This window comes from Dasypus novemcinctus, chromosome 6 (genome assembly GCF_030445035.2).
Source record: "Dasypus novemcinctus isolate mDasNov1 chromosome 6, mDasNov1.1.hap2, whole genome shotgun sequence".
Taxonomy (NCBI): Eukaryota; Metazoa; Chordata; class Mammalia; order Cingulata; family Dasypodidae; genus Dasypus; species Dasypus novemcinctus.
Window position 1 is genome coordinate 94,748,050 of NC_080678.1, and position 9,914 is coordinate 94,757,963.

At 41.2% G+C, this 9,914-nt stretch overlaps 1 long non-coding RNA gene across 1 annotated transcript; it reads left to right on the forward strand.

Annotated features, from left to right (window-relative positions):
- Window positions 1-4,338: 4,338 nt before the first annotated feature.
- LOC139436193 (uncharacterized) lies at window positions 4,339-5,015 on the forward strand. The gene is made up of 2 exons (XR_011649076.1): window positions 4,339-4,423; window positions 4,836-5,015. It is a non-coding gene; the product is annotated as an uncharacterized lncRNA (long non-coding RNA).
- The last annotated feature ends 4,899 nt before the right edge of the window (window positions 5,016-9,914 follow it).

Sequence of the window (9,914 nt, forward strand, 5' to 3'; positions counted from 1 at the left end):
TACCTTAAACTAACCACAGAGATTTAAAACCCCTATTTAACATTTTACAAGGAGACTCTAAATCCCAATTCTCCTAGGAGTCTTACTCAGGAAGGATGCCAAGCCCTTAAAATGGTTGAACTAGCTATACAGTCCCAATTTGTCACTACTGTAGACTATAACCAACACTTGTTTTTTGTTATATGCAAAACCTCTCTTACTCCCACAGCAGTATTCTGGCAGACTGTCCCTATAATGTGGGTGCATTTACCTGCGTCACCCGCTAAGATAATTTATCCTTACTATCAAGCTGTTGCAGATATTGTCTGCCTGGGAAGAGAACAGAGTAGGCGCTATTTTGGGAAAGAACCTGACACCATTGTTCAGCCATATACAAAAGAACAAATCAATTGGCTATTACAAACAACTGATTGCTGGCCTATTGCTTGTGCATCTTATGCCAGACAAATAGACAATCATTACCCTAATGATAAGTTACTGCAGTTTATGAGCACACATAATTTCATTTTTCCCTTAACCACCTCTTCCCAGCCCATCACTGAAGCTCTGTCAGTATTCACTGACGGGTCCTCCTCAGGAATAGCTGCTTATGTTTATAATGGCAAAACTGTCTGGTTTCAAACTCATTCAAAATCTGCACAGCTTACAGAACTACAAGCTGTAATGGCTGTGTTCTCTGCATTCCAAAATGCCTCTTTTAACCTCTTCACAGATAGTGCTTATATAGCTCACTCAGTCCCTTTGCTTAAAACAGCCACTCAAATAAAAAATGTCTCAGAGGCAACCATTCTGTTTACTCAACTACAGTCCCTTATTTGTAATAGGAGTCACCCCTTCTTTATTGGTCACCTTAGAGCCCATTCCAATCTTCCAGGTCCCCTCACCCAAGGTAATCAGTTAGCTGACCAAGCCACTTGGCTACTGTGCTATGTTACTCAGGGCACACATTACAATTCAGAACACCTTAACAAAGCTGTTAAAGCCCACTAACTACATCATATTAATGCTCATACTTTAAGGCTTATGTCCAAAATTACCAGGGAACAAGCTCGTCAGATTGTTAAAGAATGCCCTTCTTGCATAACCCTTTTGCCTATACCTCATATAGGGGTCAACTCCCGTGGTCTAATACCCTATGCCCTCTGGCAGATGGATGTAACTCATGTTCCTGAGTTTGGTAATCTAAAATATGTACATGTTACTGTTGATACCTTTAGTGGTTTTATCTTTGCCACCCCACAAACAGGGGAAGCAGGAAAAAATGTTATCACACATGTGCTAACTGCCATGTTGGTGTTGGGAGCCCCACAACAAATAAAAACAGACAATGGACCCAGATACACTAGCTGTGTATTCACCACATTTTGCAAACACTTAAACATAAAACACATCACGGGCATTCCATACAACCCCCAAGGTCAAGGCATCGTCGAGAGGGCACATTTGTCTTTAAAACATACTATTGAAAAAATAAAGGAGAATGGTACCCCGCCAAAGGATCCCCCAAAAACCTATTATCCCACTCTCTCTTTATTCTAAATTTTCTAAGCTTAGATCAAAAAGGACATTCTGCGGCTAACCAATTCTGGCATCCTAATACCAGCACAAAACATGCCACAGTCCTATGGAAGGACCCAATGGATAACACCTGGCATTGACCAGACCCTGTCCTAATATGGGGCAGAGGATCAGTCTGCATCTACTCTAAAGAACTAGATGCAGCCAGATGGCTGCCAGAGCGATTAGTCAAACAAGTGGATAATAACAACCTATCCAGGGTAGAGGTGTCTCCCTGAGATTAGTTTTCTCTTCATCCACAGGTAATTGCCAACCTTCATGCAGGCAAGCACCATTCCTGGAATTCTCCTCATTTGTGGAGGCATCATCACAGGAATTCTCCTGCTCTACACCGGAATACCTGATGATTGGACCACGCTAGAGAGACTCCTGCTTATTATCTTTTTCATAATGTATACATCCTTCCTTGTTACAGTGTCCTGTTTTTGGTAACTTGGCATTGTCATTATGCATCCTATTGTGGTAGGGACCATTTTCCTACTATCCATCTTCACCTGCACTCAAGCCTCCATTTCCACCACAAGCAGAAAATACCAGAAAGAATTATATCTCCAGACCTTTACAGTGCGTGCCTTCTTTAAAAACAAAGGTGGACACGACAAAGGTACCACCTTAGCCACTGGCTATTGTAGCCCTTCAGGATGTCAAACAGCAGTCACTATGTCTTTTAAAGAAACAGCTTTAACCCTAGATACCTTGGTAGATACCGTTTATGATGCCTACATGTGTTTTCCTCATTTACAAACCAAAAACTATTGCAACCAGTATGATTACGGAAAGACTTATGGAGGGTGCCCATACTGGTCCTGCTTCCTGAATGATGAACACACGTGTTATGTTTCATTGCATCCACCGTCCAATCCAAAGTGTGTTTTTTATCATTCTCATACTAATGGCACCATGTGGATCCGCATATCGGACTCATGGGATGATAGGTGGCAAAAAGGAGTCCACGGAGCATTCTATCCTGATGATAGATACTCCCAGCCTTTTGCAAAAGTGTCCATTTTTAGAACATATGCTCTTTATAATGTCACCTGGGACCTATCGGAAGTGGCTAAGGAAATACATGATCAGGAACAAAAATTAACACAAATGTTTGATTCCCAGTCCACAGCTCACCCCCTCTTAACCTGGGTTGATATTCAAAATACACTTTACCTCCTTAATGACACATCTCGGCAGAAGCTCACAAGTTGTTTCCTCTGCGCAACCTTAAGCCGCCCACTATTAGCTGCTACCCCCTTGTGGCTTAATGACACTCCTTCATATAATCTATCACTAGCGACCCCAAACATTGGCAAAACAATCCCTTTGGCACCCTCTGAAACAAATGTCACCTGTATCCACGTACTTAATGCTACCAATTATACTTCTCCCATAGCCTGTACCCTCAACATAACCATTAATCAGAGTTGTTCCCAAGAACCCTACCTGTACTGGTACAATCATACCACCTACTGGTGCATCAATGGATCTGTACCTTCCCCCTGCATTCCTGTCCTCTTATGACGTCAGCTTTCCTACTACTCCCTTGGTGAATTTGAAGAATTCTTTGGCCGTCGCCGGTGAAGAGCTGTCCTACTACCCGTTCTAATAGGAACAGCCCTTGCAGGCACCGCCACTGCTATAGGACTCCGTGTGGGTGCTCTCGCTCATTCCATCCTTCAAGGACAACATTTTGAAAACCTAAGACAGGTTAATCTGCAATCCATAGCAGAATAATTAGAGTCCCTACAGAGACAACTAACTTCACTGGCCCAAGTTGTACTCCAGAACCAGCATGCCATAGACCTTTTTGTGGGAAACAAAGGCATGTTGTTTCCATGGAAGCAAGTTACTTCTTTGACCACTGAGTCAAGCTGTCCCTTATGATTATCAGTGTGGAGCACAATCTTGGCTGGGTCAGCACACCTGCAGGCAGAACAATACCTGTAGAGCAGAACAACCTGGGTAACAGGATTTATGAGTATAGTTACTGATTCTTATAATAATAGTTCCAGTAAAGTTTGTTGGGTTTTCATCAATCACTAGTTAATATAGTATGAGGTAAGGGTAATAGGTAACTTGATTTTGTGCTGAATGTCACGTAGGTTAGGGGTATATATACTAGCCCCTCGACTCAATAAAGTTGTCTGATGAACTTGAGAAATCAATGCTCTCAGATCCCCTGAACCCAATCTTTCTTTGTCTTTCATTCCCGATACCTCAGGTCACCGAATAAGACTCCAACACTTGTAATGGCTGATAAGGGAGGAACCTGCCTGTTCCTACAAGAAGAATGTTGCTATTATGTAAATGAGTCCGGCATCATAGAGCAAAATGTCAGGAGACTTAAAGACCTACAAAGCGGACTTTTGCCCCCTACTCCCTCTCACCCCTTTTCAGCTTGGTTCACCTCTCCCGTCATGACCTGGCTTGCGCCTTTAATCAGCCCCTTTATCATAATCATTATGATCTGTGCTTTTGCACCCTGTCTTCTTAAGTTCTTACAGAAATGAATGGAAGCCATATCAGCTTATGCAATATACGTCACCCAGCTGTGGCAGTATCGGGCACTCGAACAACAGGAAGACATCACCTAGAAACAGCATGCTTATACTTCTCCCCAGCCCTGTTGTTCCCCTCTTAGGAACCCTGGTTGGCTTACTAATACCTCTATCACTAGGACCTATTCTCTTTAACAAGATTATGGCCCTTTTAAAGCAACAACTGAATGCCATAAAAATGCAGCCCATCCAGGTCCATTATCATAGACTGGACATGGCCGACTACGACGAGGGGTCTAACCACTACTTGCAAATGGATCCAGCCAGTAGGCCTGATCCCAGACCATGAATATCTCGTAAGTATCTTCTGAGGTGCTGGACTGGTTAGTCAATGACGGGCAACTGGGCAGGGCATTCCCACGATAGCAACCGCCTAAGACAGGGACGTGGCCTTTCGCTGCCACAATTCTCAATGACGGGTAAGGTTTAATGCGGTCGTCTGTTTGCCAGCCCTGACCTAAGACAGACACAGTTCCCCCAGAACAGGTCATCTTGTCAGTCTTCCTTTTCTGTTGAAAATATTAAAGAAAAGGGGGACCTGTGGGAAGCTGCCTCTGGCACTAGTATTGTATCGGCCATCTTGTTACCGAACGCCATCTTAGATACTAACCCAGTTAGGTTTCTATTCCCCCATCCTCACTGAAGTAAGTTAAGTTTCTATTTCTCTTTACGGCACTCCCCTGGGCTCCGATTGGGCACTCCTTCAAGCATGCGAAAGTTTTCCACGGACGTTGCCAAACAACCATCTGCGCATGCGTGTGGCGCGAAAACCGAAAATCTAGTTACTTAATCATTTACCAACACAGGCGCTGTCGTCAGTATGTACTACCTTCTTCCTTCCTAGTTATAAATACCCCTACCCTACCCCTAATAAATGAGACTTGATCAGAATCCTGTCTTGTCTCCATTCTTCTCTTGACTCCTGCCCCTACCCCTGCTTCTTCCCACAGGCCCCTGGACTCACCCCCGCCGGTTTGGGACAGTCAGCAGCACAAGAATCTGTGTTTCTTTTCTGTTGTTGTGTCATCTTGTTGGGTCAGCTCTCCGTGTATGTGGCACCATTCCTGGGCAGGCTGCACCTCTTTTACACTGGCTGCTCTCCCCATGGGGTGCACTCCCTGCGCATGGGGCTCCCCTGTGTGGGGGACACCCCTGTGTGGCATGGCACCCCCTGCACACATCAGCACGGCATGTGGGCCAGTTCCATATGGTTCAAGGAGGCCTGGGGTTTGAACCATAAACCTCCCATGTGGTAGACAGATGCCCCAGCCACTGGGCCAAGTCTGCCACTAGTTAGGAGGTTTTTAATGACTTATTCTATCCCTTTACTTGTGATTGGTTTGTTGAGATCATCAATTTCTTCTTTCGTCAATATAGGCTGCTTATGTGTTTCTAGGAATTTGCCCATTTCCTCTGAATTGTCATTTTTGTTGGAATATAGTTTTTCAAAGTATCCTCTTATGATAGTCTTTATTTCTGTGGAGTCAGTCATATCTCCTTATTTCTTATTTTGTGTATTTGCATCTTTTCTCTTTTTTTCTTTGTTAGTCTAGCTAAGGGTTTGTCAATTTTATTGATCTTCTCAAAGAACCAGCTCTTGGTTTTGTTTATCTTTTCAAGTGCTTTCTTATTTTCTATTTCATTTAGTTCTGCTCTTATCTTTGCTATTTCTTTCTTTCTTCTTCCTGTGTGGTTACTTTGTTGTTTTTTCACTAATTCCTCCAAATGTGCAGTTAGTTCTTCAATTTTTGCTCTTTCTTCTTTTTGGGTATATGAATTTATGGCTATACATTTCCCTTTCAGTACTGCTTTTGCTGCATCCCATACGTCTTGGTATGTTGTGTTATTATTTTCATTAGCTTCAAGGTAGTTATTAATTTTTTTTTGAGATTTCCTCTTTGACCCACTGTTTTTCTAAGAGTGTGCTGTTTAATTTCCATATCTTGGTGTGAAACCTTGCAGGTTTCCAGCTTCACTCCATTGTGGTCAGAGATATTATTTTGAATGATTTTGATCTTTCTGAATTCATTGAGCCTTTCTTTGTGGCCTAGCATATGGTCTGTCTTGGAGAACAATCCATGTGCACTTGAGAAAAATGTATATCCTGCTGTATTCAGGTGTAATGATCTGTATATGTCTATTAGGTCCAGCTCCTCTAATATACTGTTCAAAGTTTTTGTTTCTTTATTGATTTTCTTTTTGAGAGATTCTGTCCAACATTGATAGTGGTGTATTAAAGTCTCCCACTATAATTGTACAGGCATCTATTCTTTCCCTTATTTTTTCCAGTGTTTGCCTCATGTATATGGAGGCACCCTTGTTAGGAGCATAAATATTTATGATTGTTCATTCTTCTTGGAAGATTATACCTTTCACTAATATGTAGTATCCTTCTTTGTCTCTCACAATTGTTTCACATTTAAAGTCTATTTTGTCTGATATTAATATAGCTACTCCTGCCTTTTTTTGGTTACTGTTTGCTTGTAAGATTGTTTTCCAGCCATTCACTTTCAACCTCCATGAATCTCCGGAGCTAAGATCTGTTTCTTGTAGACAGCATATAGATGGGTCATATTTCCTTATCCAGTGTCCCAGTCTGAATCTTTTGACAGGTGAGTTTAATCCATTGACATTCACTGTTATTACTTTCAAGGTATATTTATGTTAGCCATATTTTGTTTGGACTTGTGTTTGTCATATTTTGTTTTATTCCTTCTCTTTTTGTCTTTTTTGGTGCTCTTACACTCTCCTCCAACTCTGCCTCTCCTGTTTTGTTTCTTTCTTCCTGCAGAACTCCTTTTGGCATTTCTTGAAGGGCAGGATTCTTGTTGGCATACTCTTATTTCTGTTCATCTGTGACTATTTTGAACTCTCCATCATTTTTGAATGCTAGTTTAGCTGGGTAGAGTATTCTTGTTGGAATTTTTTTTCTTTTAGTACCTTGACTATATCATACCACTGCCTTCTTGCCTCCATGGTTTCAGATGAGAAATCAGCACTTAATCTTATGTAGGCTCCCTTGCATGTGATGGTTTTCTTTTCTCTTGGTGCTTTTAGAATTTTTTCTTTGTCTTGAGCATTGCATAGTTTGACAAGTATATGTCTTGGGGTTGCCCTGTTGGGATTTATGGTGTTTGAGGTGCATTGTGCTTCATGGACATGTATATCCATCTCTCAGTAGATTTGGGAAGTTTTCAGCCATTATTTCCTCCAACACCCCTTCTGTCCACTTTCCCTTCTCCTTCTGGGATGCCTATAATATGTATGTTTGTGCATTTTGCATTATCATTCATGTCCCTAAGTCCTAGCTGGATTTTTTCTCTTTTTATCGATCAGTTCTACTATCTGTTTGATTTCTGATGTACTGTCTTCCACATCACTAATTCTCTCCTCTGCCTCTTCTAATCTGCTCCTATTTAGTGAGTTTATTTTTTATTTCTTAAACTGTGGTGTTCATCACCATCATATCTGTTATCCTTTTGTGTATGTCTGCAATTTCCTCTCCAAGTGTTTTCTTCATATTGTTAATCTCTTCCTTTACTTCATTAAGTTGGTTTCTAATATATGTTTTGAGATCTTTAATTACTTGTGTGAAGTTCTGCTCCCCTTCCTGGTTTTTAGTTTGTTCATTGGATTCAGCCATGCTTTCCTGATTATTGGTTTGGTTTGTAGTTTTTTGTTGCTGTCTGGTCATCATTTTATCTTGACATGTTTAATCAGTTTCTTAGTTTCTTTGTCTAGTCTTGGGGATTAATTAGTTGTTTTTCATGCTAAGTGTTATGTCTTCTCTTTGTCACTTTGTTCTTCTTACTCTGTTTTCTTGTTGCTGGCTAAGTTCACTTTGAAAGACAATATTAGGGACAGGGAAAGCAAAATTAGTAAGAAAATAAAATGTATAAGTTAGTATTGGTAATAAATGTTAACAAAGCAACAATGTGAAATCTAGGAGAATGGATATTAGACTCATGTAAGTTGTGTAGAGTTATAGCAGTAAGTAGTGCACCTATAATGAGACAGTGAACTGAATATGGGGAGGAATATAGTATGAATTAAAAGGCCAGTGTTTTCATGAGAGAGGGAAAGAAAAAAGAAAGACAATAATATCAAGAGTGGATAAAAGACAGAAAACAGAACAAAGGTAGTAGAAATAAAATGTCAGACAATTTGGGAGTCAAAGAAAGGGAGGTAGAATGTAAGAGAAAAAAGTAGATGATGGAGGATAGAAAGATGTGGGGGAAAGGGGATAGTGTAGGTGGCCAAAATTCAATACACACAGAAAAGAGAAATGGAGGATGAGGAAACACAGCAAGTGTGAAGCACCTCTTGCAAGAATCTCTGTCACCATCCCACTAAATCAACATCCAGACACCTGCCCTGTAAGCACCCAAAACAGCCTGGTCCAGCAGGACTCCAACCCTACTCAGTCGCTTCTTTGCAGGAGAGATTATTATTATTATTATTATTATTTTAAGGATTTATTTTTATTTTTTATTTAACTCCCCTCCCCTCCCCCAGTTGTCTGTTTTCTGTGTCTTCTTGCTGCGTCTTGTTTCTTTGTCTGCTTCTGTTGTCCTCAGTGGCACGGGAAGTGTGGGCAGCACCATTCCTCGGCAGGCTGCTCCCTCCTTCACGCTGGGCGGCTCTCCTTACGGGTGCACTCCTTGTGCGTGGGGCTCCCCTATGTGGGGGACACCCCTGTGTGGCAGGGCACTCCTTGTGCACATCAGCACTGCGCATGGACCAGCTCCACACGGGTCAAGGAGGCCCGGGGCTTGAACTGCGGACCTCCCATGTGGTAGACAGACGCCCTAACCACTGGGCCAAAGTCTGTTTCCCTGCAGGAGAGATTATCAAGTGCACTCACTCAGATGCCATCTTGCCCTGCCTGCCCCAAAGCCCTAATCTTGATTTAATTGAGTAAATGTTTTTTGAATTTTATACAACCAAAGGGTATCAGACCCAGAGGAACAGATCAGTTTACAAGCATAATCAATATCTCTTTTTGGAATTCTTAAATAATATCAAACTGCCATAGCAGAAGAATCTTAGGTCAAGTGAACAAAATCCTAACTTGAGTTACAGACACAAAGAACTACAGCCAGGTGAGGTGCTTGCTGAGGATAATGGGTACATGCAATGGGTAGTGGAAGAAGGTAGTGGTAAAAATGAACTTTGACCACATGGCCAGTTACAGAAATGATGACTGTAATGGTCATGAATATTTTTTCTTCGTTTTGTTGTATGATAGTATATTTATATTTAATGAATATCTTTGTTTTCTTCCCTTTCCCCCTTATCATATAACATAATTTGTATTAGTTTCATGTCATAATATTTAAGGATGTCAATTTTAAGAGTGATTATTACCCAAGGACTTGTGCCCTATTCTGTAGGGAATTAATGCATTTCTGGTTGCATGCATGGTAGCTGAATACTGTTAGGAAGAAATACATATATGTATGACTGTTATTGTTTTTATTTAGAGACTAAATATTTCTTAAGGTGATGTGTATTGCTGCCAAATTGGCAAGGGGTGGACTGTGATGGTTAGGCTAATCAACTTGCCCAGGTAATTGTTCCCAGTTTGGTCAAGTACAAGCAGTGGGTTAATTGTAATACAAGGACATTTATAGCCTTCAGTTATCAGTGAGTTCATTGTATAGATGGCTGATTACATCTACGATCAATCAAGGAGATTGCTGTCAGCAATGAATGATATTTTATCCATTCAGTTGAATGCTTTAAAAGGGGAAGTGATTTGAGCATTCAGGGAGTATTTTAAGCTCA